The sequence below is a fragment of the Lycorma delicatula genome, chromosome 2 (assembly GCF_047948215.1).
Source record: "Lycorma delicatula isolate Av1 chromosome 2, ASM4794821v1, whole genome shotgun sequence".
In the NCBI taxonomy this organism is placed as follows: Eukaryota; Metazoa; Arthropoda; class Insecta; order Hemiptera; family Fulgoridae; genus Lycorma; species Lycorma delicatula.
In genome coordinates, this window is record NC_134456.1 from 162886567 (window position 1) to 162897947 (window position 11381).

The 11381-nt window shown below is 28.2% G+C and overlaps 1 long non-coding RNA gene across 1 annotated transcript; it reads right to left on the reverse strand.

Moving 5' to 3' along the window:
• Positions 1 to 4221: 4221 nt before the first annotated feature.
• LOC142320397 (uncharacterized) lies at positions 4222 to 7406 on the reverse strand. Its single transcript, XR_012755375.1, has 2 exons — positions 7374 to 7406; positions 4222 to 4306 (listed from the first exon to the last, which is right to left on the reverse strand). It is a non-coding gene; the product is annotated as an uncharacterized LOC142320397 (long non-coding RNA).
• Between the last annotated feature and the right edge of the window lie 3975 nt (positions 7407 to 11381).

Here is an 11381-nt window from a genome sequence, read left to right on the forward strand (position 1 = left end):
CATAAAGTCTATAAAAAGTAGAACATATTCTATCTGGTGATTTAGTGTATATTTATGTTACAATAATGTTAAATAAATGTTATTAAATAAATATTTTACTTTACTTATAAATATATATCCAGGAATCTGTGAATGGACTTATTAATATATATATAGATAGGTTAAAAAAAAAAATAGTAAATTAACTCTGCTAAATATTGCAATAATGTTTATTGAGAAACATCTCTGTAAAAAGAAAAACAGATACCTATCTAATCTCTACTAAGTAATTTGATGGAAATAAAATAAATTTTGGATAAAAAAATTAAAATGTATGTGTATATAGAAAAAAAGATAATGAATTCGTGTGAATAAATAATGTAAGTATAGTATTTTAATTTAATCTATCCTTATTATTAGGTTTTTATAAGTTCCAGAATAATGCTGATTTTAATCCATTTATAACACTCACTTGACTTGTTTCCAGGGTAGATTTTTAAAAAACGCATCAAAAATGGCGGCAGATTAACATTGTTTTCTCTTAAGCGACGTGAGAATGCGTTAAATACATCAACTCACATGGTTGTATACTGTTGACGTCCTTTGTAACGGTACTGTTTACGGCTATTTCTCAGTTAAACGATTTAGATTAATTTGTTATTCCAAGTAATCTTACTTGAATGCTTACTAAGAGAATTTGATAGAAAAATAATTTGACTGATTGGTTTCAGCTAATAAAGAAATACTATTTTGCGTCGTGGTCCTTACCTAAAAGTAAGTAATGACATGTATAGTTAATTGTACACAATATGAATGTGAATTTTTGAACCCGTATTACATTATTTACAGTTAAACATACTAATAGTTTTAAATAAAATTATAAGTAATTTTAAAGACGTTATGTTTATAGTGTATTTAGACCTAATTCTGGTGTATCTTTTAACTGAAACTTTTTTAATATTTTTTATGAACGAAGTTACGTTTTATTACTTATGCTTGTTAGTTCTAATTTCCATGTTAATAAGTATTTTGAATATTATTAAGGCATTAATCTGAAACTGATAGTCAAATTGTAACCCTAATATAGAATCATTAATTAAAATTAAATGTAAAAAAATCCTATTTAGAGAATTAAAACTAGAATTCAGATTTTTATTGGAAGAAAAAATGAAGAGGTTAATGAATCAGTTTCTCCAAGGGAAGAAATTTTGTTTTAATTGTTTTAAAACAAATTTTAACTTTTCCGTTTTACAAAACAATCCAAATTTATTTTTATTTGTGATTATAAGCTCAGGTTATGTCATTTGAACACTTGTCCAAAATTCTACTTAACATTTGATCTCGATGTGTTTAATAAATACTATATGTTAATTAATTCTTAACATTATATCTTATAATTACGGTAGATCATTCTTTCCATTACTAAATTATAACTAACTCAGTGGCGGCAGGGAGGCTTGGGTTAGATAATATCCAACCACAACAACTTACAGTATGATGATTCCACAACAATGTGCAGAATAAGATCCTGGAAATTGAAGATTATAAAGTAAAGTAAAATGTTATTGGCCAAATGATGAAGAGCTTGACAAACCCCTGGCCAGCATAGTTGTACAGTGTAAATATTCACAATGGTTTTTTTTTTGTTTTTTTATGTAATAATGTTCTTTTAAACAATTGATTCTTAAACTTTTTCACCCACCACCCACATTAAGAATCAAAACGTTTCTAGCCTAAAACTTACCATCTGTTAAAAATAATAATTGTAGTTCTCTTAAAAAAAAACAACTGCAATTGTTTTTAAATGTGGCATATCCTATTTCTGAGTTGAATCTTACACTTTAAATGAGAGCAATTAAAATGCATATTTAATTGTATAGTTATATAACAATATATATACATAATCATTCATTCTATGCAACCTCCTACCTGCAAAGACCTAAATTTTTCAGGAGAGCAGAAAAACCTTTGGAATTGCATTAACAAAATGCAATATTACAGTTATATCGTAAATTTAATCTAAGATTTCTAATTACCTGTTTTTAAGATAAATTCTTTTTTTCATCTATTTAGAAGATTTCTTACAATTAAAAAAAATACTATGTGTTTGTTTTGCCATGTAGGTGATTTCAAACAATGGTGATCAGCTACATAGGGCCTTTTGAACTTTATTCTTGGATGTTTTAGTTATAGTTGAAAAATATGCTTTGAAAAACATCTGTCTGCCTAGAAACTTAATTTTGCCTGCCTTTTTCTTAAACTGAAACCTAGTACGTTTATGATATTATTAGGTCCATATTATAAAATGTTTTTCTTAATTATTGAAATTACTACGAAACAAAGTAATTGCACAGATAGAATGTAAAATACATAGAGATAACAGTACAAAAATACATTATAAGAGATATTTAATTAGTTAATTACCTTTAGGCTTGCAAACTAAAAATAAATTAATGAATAACTATTCCTTCATTAGTACACTGAAAATATAAAAACACTCTTAAAAATTAAAGTAACAGTTAAAAGATAAAAAAAAAATATAGTAACATTACAAGGAATATTTAATTAGTTTCTTATCCTACTGACTTATATTATAACTTAATCAGACTTTTATAAACAAAAAATTAAATTTTGTATTGAATTATTACAATTAGGTTTACCAACCAAAAATAAAACTAATGAATACCTGTAGCTTCATTAGTATACCGTGAAAATATAAAAACACTCTTAAAAGTTTAAAGTAACAGTTCTGTACATTATAGTTTTACATAATAAATGTACAGTATAATATTATTTTATTAAAAATATTAATTTGTTGACACCTTTCTTTACATTTTTTTTTATTTCTTTTTACCTTAACATGTTCTGTTGCTCCTCGTTTTCCTGCACAAATGAATGGAAGACCATCATAGAAGGGCCAAAAATCTTTATAACTTTTTTAAGCTCCTGGAGATTTTGATTTTTTTTGTGTCACTTATTTGGGACTTACATCTTTTTTTTATAATCTCTCTTTTGCTTCTTTTCTGTTATTTTATCAGTCTGTCCATCTAATTCATCAATTGATTCTCCATTCTCACTTATCTTATTGAGTTGTCCTGATCTATAAACCCATCTTTTAAATGTATCCTCTCCAAGATCAAGTGTCTAAAAAAAAATTCTACATACCCTTATCTTCTCTCCACCATCATTTTCCAGTAGGTTGTCATGTCCCTCCAATTTGACGTTTTTGAGATGTATGCAGCTTCTTCTTTTAATAATGGGCCTTGAATTAACTAAAGTTGTCACAAATGTTTGTTTTTCTTTCCAAGAGGTAGGTCTATGCCAAAAATGATTAAATATTTCCTGTTGCTTGGTATCAGATACCGTAGTGCACAAAAAAGTTTGATTCGTTCTTTTCGAAGGTTCGGGTAATAAGACACGGTTACATTTACCTTTTAGGGATCTAGCTTCCTTTACAAGTGTTCCTACAACCTGTCTTCCAACTCTTTTATCTCCTAAATACTTTTTTCTTGAAGCTCTACGTTTTTTGTTTTTTTTTAAATTTATGTTTCATGTTTTTTTATCTCGGCAATACTTAATTTTTTTGGCTTTCTAACCTTATTTACTTCCTCACAAGAGGTGTTAGTCGCAGTAGGAATATTTGAGCCAACTTCCTCAAAATAACAGTCAATTCAATACTAGGTCTTTCAGAATTTACCTCAGAGTCAACCAATGATGAAATAGCTCTTGAATTATTGTTTGGTGTGTTATTTGAGACAACTATATCAATAAACTCTAGCTGGTCTTGTGAATATTCATTATTAGAATCTAAAAATATATAGACAGCAGTGTTACCTGAAATCGGTATCAACGAATTACAAAAAAGAATTCTATCTTCATTGGCTTCATCAAAAGAAGATCCATTTCGTTGAACTAATTCGATACTGGCATTTGCACCTATATGGTAGCAAACAAAAATTTATGAATGTTGGAATTTTATTTTGTTGAGAGAGCTACCAGATATTATTTAACCGATTTATATTGTTTACTTAATAGCATAGGATCATCACACAAGGCATTCAGCATGTTAGATGTGCAAAGTGCACATCTAAAAAAAAGTAATTATCAAGAAATTATCAGCTTACTAGAACATATTACCAATTTTAAACTTATTAAAATAAAGTTAAAGGGTAGATTGAATTTAGTGTGTAAAAATGGGTGCAAAGACTGCAATTAAAACAATCTTTTAAACATCAAGACTTACCAGTTTTGTCTAAAGGACAGGAGCTCTGGACTGCTTCTGTTTCAATTTCATTAACAAATTCATCTTTTGTTGCCCCTTGGGTTTCTAGAAAAAGAACATAATACAACAAAATCATAACAAAAAAATGTGTAATGAATTTTCTATTATAAGATACTTTAGGTTATAAGGAAAAATGTAACCTTAACAGATTTTTAATCTGAGTACTAAAAGTTATTTCTAAAGAATCTTGAAACAAATTCTGCTTATAGGTCAATACCTTAAACAAATAACATAATTAGGGAAAAAATTATTACAAATTTCATATGGTATCATTAATGGTTTTCGTAAATAATCAATGAAAATGATAGCTAAATTTAGTACATCCTAACCTTAAATTGAATTATACAAATTATATTAAAAAGGAATTGAAATTAACTTACCAGTAAATTTTGACCAGTAAAACTGTGTTTTTGAAAATATGAATAAAAGTAATCCCATTTTTAGTTGTGGGGAACTTCTACTGAGCTTAGCAACAAGAAAATTTACTGGTAAGTTAATTTCAATTCCTTTTTAATATAATTTGTATAATTCAATTTAAGGTTAGGATGTACTAAATTTAGCTATCATTTTCATTGATTATTTACGAAAACCATTAATAAATCTACATAAAAAACAAAAAACCATTAACCACATTAATACAAACAAGTACAAACAGCTGATTGCATGAAATCTCTTAAGTAACATCTGGTTCACATAACATAGTTCACCCTAAGCCATCTACATAACGATATCAAATAGAGGAAAACTCCCGTGTGGATTAATGTTACACAAGAGGTTTCTAAATTTGAGAAATATTCAGTTTTTACCTAGGAGATTTCTTTTTTTCACCGCATAGACTTGTAGAATTTGAAAAGCTGATTCCAGTGATATACAACTCAAAATTGATTTTTGAGGCACATAGGAGGTTTCACAGAATGAATGATATATAATTATATAATAACAGTGATAGCGTATTCAGTATAACAATACAATAATTTTAAAACTAAGCTTTCAATTGAAAAATATTTTAGTAAGTATTTAATTTTAATTTGAAATATCAGGAAAACATAATTTTTGCCGTTACCTTCCTATCAGTCATCACCTTCCTAGACAGCTTGAATGCCTCAAATTTTCAGATTGGGCATTATCGCCCACTTTGAGAACAAATGTTTTAAACTAATTTTTTTTAATTAGGTACAAAATCTTCAACATTGAACAATGTAATTAAAATTCTAAAGGTTCTGTTGTGTTTCTTTCTGGATTTCTTATCTACTGTTACTGCCAAAAAGTGTTACGTGCTCTAAATACATATTTGTATATTTACAACTTTTATAAGATTTTTCCTAAGAAATTCTATAGGTCTTTCAAACAGTAATGAACTTCAGCTGTTTTTTTAGTGTTAAGATAATGTTTATAAACACTTCATAATGTTTTAAATTATAAACTATCATAGAATTATATAATCCAACAGAAGTAAATGGAACACAAATGGTGAGATCATAGATGATTATATTAATATTGTCAATGTTTAGCATTAAGTGTCTTTGAAATTATGTTTTAAATTATATTAAAAATTACTATGTAAAGGCAATCATTTCAAAAAAATGTGTTTCAGTGTTTATTCATTGTAATGAAATGTTTTTAAATGAAATTCTTTTCTTGAAGATGCTTTTACAGATAAGATATTGCACAGTAAGATACAACTCTGAATAAGTTACAACTCAATGAATGATACAACTCTGAATGTGCTATATTGTTTGTTTTGAAGAAGCCACTGTAGTTATAATTTCAAGTCATAAGAGTTCTTGAGAAAATTTTTGATCAAGTTATTTTAATTTTGCATCCTAATCTGGATGAAATTATAAAGCTAATCTGTCTTAAAATCTTTTATTTTCATGTTCCTGATAAATTTGGTAATTAGTCATTCAATTAGGTTCAGTGTATAAATGTGTGAATCCTATTGTCAATGCAAATAAGATGTGAACTAATAAATAAAAAAAACGTGCAGATTCAATAGCTGAGGGTGTCATTACATATTGATTCAGTTTTGTTTCTGATAAGCTAGAGTGCATTTCAAAAATTAGAAACGTATCTTATTGCTATTTTATTTTAGTCCTTTTATTGCTATTTATTACCTTGCATACGTTACTGCTTGCTTTATCTTATTGCTTACTTTATTGCTGTTATCTAGTTTTCTTGAAAGATTAGTTTTCTGAAAGATTTCATCAGAAATTACTTCTGTGGAAATATTTAATAATTTGAGATCTTACATTTTTTTAACTAGCTTATTTGGTTTTCCTTTTTTTAAAAAAAAGTTAAATATTTGTTTCATTAATTTATTTTCATCCATTCCAGTCAAGTGACCATAAAATTAGTTGTTTTTCTAATTGTATGACTTTTAAAAATTTTGGTAAAATACTTCAGATTTGCTTAATTTAGCAGTATTATTTTGAGTTTTGGCCGTAAAGTTACAATTATTAGATTCTGGCTTTTATTTTTTTCTAAAACATGTTCAGCATAATTATTTTGCTTTAAATTTTAAACTTTTTGACTCTTGATTGATTCTTATTCTGAAATTTTCACCGTTTGGATTCTACTTTTATTATTGGAATCCATTATATAAAATTTGAAGCCTAAAATTTTGTTTGCACATTTTTCTAGTTCTTGATTTTAATTTTCTCTATCTAAAGTCTTTTACCAAAGTTATCAGATCATCAGCTAATGGTAAAACATTTAAATTTAAATATTAAGATGTTAACCCCCCCCCATTTTTATTAAGTTTTTGTATTTTCCTATTATATTCTGCAATTAATTTTTCCAGAGCACAATCGAGTAATATTGTAAGACCATCCTCTTGTCTCACTGTAGTTTTTATTTAAAAGGTTATTTTGATGGGTTGCCATACTTCTACTGCTATAGCGCTAGGCAGGGTAGTAAAAAGCAACTAGAACACATGAAATATATTTACATTATCAAATAAAATATAATACTGCTTACTAAGAAGTCAAACATTTTTACAACTTATATTGCCAATGTCTATTTACGTTTTAACCATTACTTTAATCTGGCATTATAGTATTAGTTTATAGCACATTAACATAACTGTAACATAATAAATAATAATTATAATCACCAATCAGCTGTCACTGATCACCGATGAGATCCGATTACAAATCCTGTTAATTGGGTACACAATATAATACTGCCTATTAGGCTGTACATCATCCCTACTGTAATCTTCACACAAATTCTTATTTAAGTCCAATATTCATTATTATATCAGTTGGGTTTAAGGAAACACTTGCTGTTATGATTACATTTACTATTTTATCATAAAATTTGATTTGTGACCTCAAAAAGCAGCAACAGCACATGTATTCTTCAGGTCTAAAGTGAAGCATGTAATTAGAAAGGAAAGCTGGACGGATGTACGAGTAAAGTGATATTGAAAGTGGATTTGCAGGTTTGTTTCTAATGTTATAGAATATATATTGTTATATTAACATAATGGAAAAATTAACATTATTTGTACCTCCCTTAAGGTGGTACACAGTTACTTTGTACTAATTATAAATTGAAGGTGGGTTCAAGGACAGTATTTTTTTAAGGCAGACAGTTTTTTGAAAAACACAGTTTTAACAGTATCTCAATTTTTACACTGCCCAAAAACGAGTGTAATGTATTTAGAATGTGTATATACATATATATATATATGTGTGTGTATAAAAATTATACAATATACAAAATTGTCATCCACACTCTCTCTTTAATTAACCTATAAAGTTTATCTTTGTAATAGATTTACAACATTATAAGTATACAGTTTAGTAAGAAGTCAATGCCACAATGCCAGACAGTGCTTCCATCTCATCAAATGCAAAATAGAAAATCCACTCTTAAGTTAAATTTAAAATAAAATTACAGGTACTTCTTACACTACCCAGCAGGCAGTTAAAGAACCTAGGTTTATAGTTCTCCACTATCTTTCAGTAGGTAATTCCTACCGAAATAATTTTTTATTGTTTTTTAGCTGCCATAATTCACACCTCTATTATTTTTCTTATGTTGATCTTTGACAATGCAATCTATAATTGAATTTCAAATTAACTAGGACAAAGTAGATTTGGTGAAGAAGATAGAGTGGAAAAACTTTCTTAAATTTAATAAACCATCAACCCAAGTATATAATAAAATTCACCTGATATTTCACTTAACAGTTGCATTTATATAAGCACAGTCACCATTATGGTATATTCATGAAACTAATAAGCCGAAAGTATATGGAAAATTAAAAATTAGATATTTTATTTTAAAGCGTTATGAACTAATTTACTGACATAAGCCTAAATTATCCAGATCACTTGCATTACAGTTTGCAACTTATCAAGATTGTTATGAATATACTAGAGCAGTATCATCTGAAAAAGTTATAACTTTACCATAAAATTTATGTGAATGTAGTACATTAAAAATTATAGAGTAGATCCAAGAACCATATTCATTAACAATATTAGCAATTTTATCTTATCAGAAACAACATTTACATATATTTTTTATTTAGTAGTAAGCATAGAAGTATACTGTTTTTTTAATTCTCAACTGATTCTTTGCAGGTAATTCCTCGCATTTTAAAAATTTTTTAGCTGCCATAATCCACACATCTATCTTTTTCTTAAACTAAATGTATTCATTCTTTTTATGCCACATCTTATACAACCCATCTGTTCGAAATATGGTAATGTGCAGCCCAACTTCATCCATGACTTAAAATAAATAACAGATTCTGATTGATTATTAAATCAAAAAAGTTATTAAACTGAAAATCAACATCAAGAATTTCCCTCCAGTCATGTTCATATAAATATGATCTTAATCCAGGACCCTTTAAAATCCTTTACAAATTATTTTGGGGTCTGTCCTTATTAATAGCTATGACAAAAGCCCTATAATCATTAAAATGTGTCAGAATAACAGCACTAGAAACATTGTGTGTTAATATAAAATTGATCGAAAATGTGATCAATGCAGGATGGCCTATCATACCCTCAGTAACTCTTCTATCAGCATTAACTACACTGTACACTGTACACTGTTTGTGCTAAGTATTTCTAGATATTGTTCACCATTACTGTTTTATTCTTTTTTTGTAGATATTCATGGGCTTATTTTTTCCTAACCTGTCATTACTTTTGTTTTCTTAACATACATTGTCACTATTCAGCAATAATGTATTCTAATTTTGCATATCATGTGCTTCATCTCCAAAAAAAAATATTCTACAACACTTAACATTTTACAATTTATTTTCCTTTCTCCTAGATCTATTCTTTCATCTTCTAGAGCATTTTTGATCATATCTCCTAACTACACATTAAATAAAGGCAGCATCCTTGCTTATTCCTCTTCCTAGGTTAAACTTAATTTGAGCATCCTTTATTTTAATAACTAATTCCCGATTCAGCTGAATTCTCTAATTAATCTTGTATGTTTGGATTTTACATTTGTTTTTGTCTTATTATTTACATTAGTTTTTCTAATTGACACTATACTTATTCCTTTCCTCTTCCTATATACCTATTACTAATAGTTTTGATTAGCCTAATCACATCTGCAGTGCCTCTATTCCTTGTAAATCTATTTTGTTTTAAATCGTGTTTTTTTTTTTTTACTTGGTCTTTCTGTTGAAGAGAAGATTAAAACTTAACATAATGTTTCTTGGAAATGGAATCATGATTGTTTTAAGAAAATCTGACAATATCCCACTGTTATCATTACATAATTTTGTTATTTCCTGAAATCTTCTTTTAAGAATTAATCAGTTATGTTGATGCTAATAAAACTTCCAATTTTAGGTTTGCTGCTTCTGTTTCAGGTTTTTCCATTTAATTACAGCCTTCATAAGAAGATCACTTGGCCTCATTTTGAGCAGTGTTGTACCTATTCCACCTTTCAAATACATTTTCTTGTTCCTATAACACTTTACTATTTTTACTGGTAGTTTCTTTAATACATCAACTTATTTCATGTTGCTGTTTTTACTTTTTTGCACATAAGTTTGTACTGCCCTGTTTTTTCTGAATTTTCTACGTATGAGCAGACGTTTCAAAAAGCCATTTCTTCTTAATTCCTTATTCAGTTTTGTACATGATTTCTTGTAAGAAGAATAATACCCCATGGCCGCAGAGATGGCTTCACTCACCACTTACAATTTGCCACAGAGCTTGCTTCAGTCGCCATTCCCATCTAACCAGGGGGCTTAACCCCTTCAACCAACTCACTGTATGTTATCCTCATGGTTGTGAGAATAATACTGATAAATAATATTTTTAGTATTCAAACTTTATATAGAAACCTGAAAAAGAAAGTAAAGATAGAATAATAGTAACATGGTAACTAACGTACACACACCTTTGACAGTGGAAAATTCATAACTTATTTCTGTTGCCATGATGACAGAAATATAACAATAAAAGGAGGATTAATCTGTGTTTTCCTTAATGAATATCTTTAATTCAGTTTCACCTTCCTTGGGGGTGAATACTTTTAATGAATATTTTTAATATCATAACCATGTAGACAATGGCTTTAAACCTTCCCTGGGAAAACCTGAATATACCCTGCAAATTTTAAAGTAATTGGTTGGTTGGTTTGTTAGTTCTTGCATGATGTGATAACAAACATACAAACTATATACATACAGTTTGTCTCTGAATAACCGTGATCTGTTAAATGGAGAGTACAGGATGCATCCAAAAGTTAAAAGTTAGCCTTCAACTTGGTAAAAAATACAGTTTGAATTTTGAAAATCGGACGATTGTTTGCAGTGATATTATGAGAGCACCTTCCAAAAGAGCGCCCCATAGGCACCCTGTTAGTCTCCCGTGAGGAGCTCGCATATCTCACTAGCCTCACACAGTCTCCACGGGAAGCCTATTAGTGTTAAAAAGAAGTTTATTTTCTGTAACGTAAATTTAATTCTATTATTTTTGTAATGTTCATTCGACTCATGCAGTTCAACCGCAGCTCATATTGTGATTGAGACTCGCACTTCGTTAATTCAATTATTAAATGCCTTCCCAATACTAATCTGTATTACTATCGGAAGGCAGAAATCATTTGTTTTTGTAAGTTTTATGTTTAT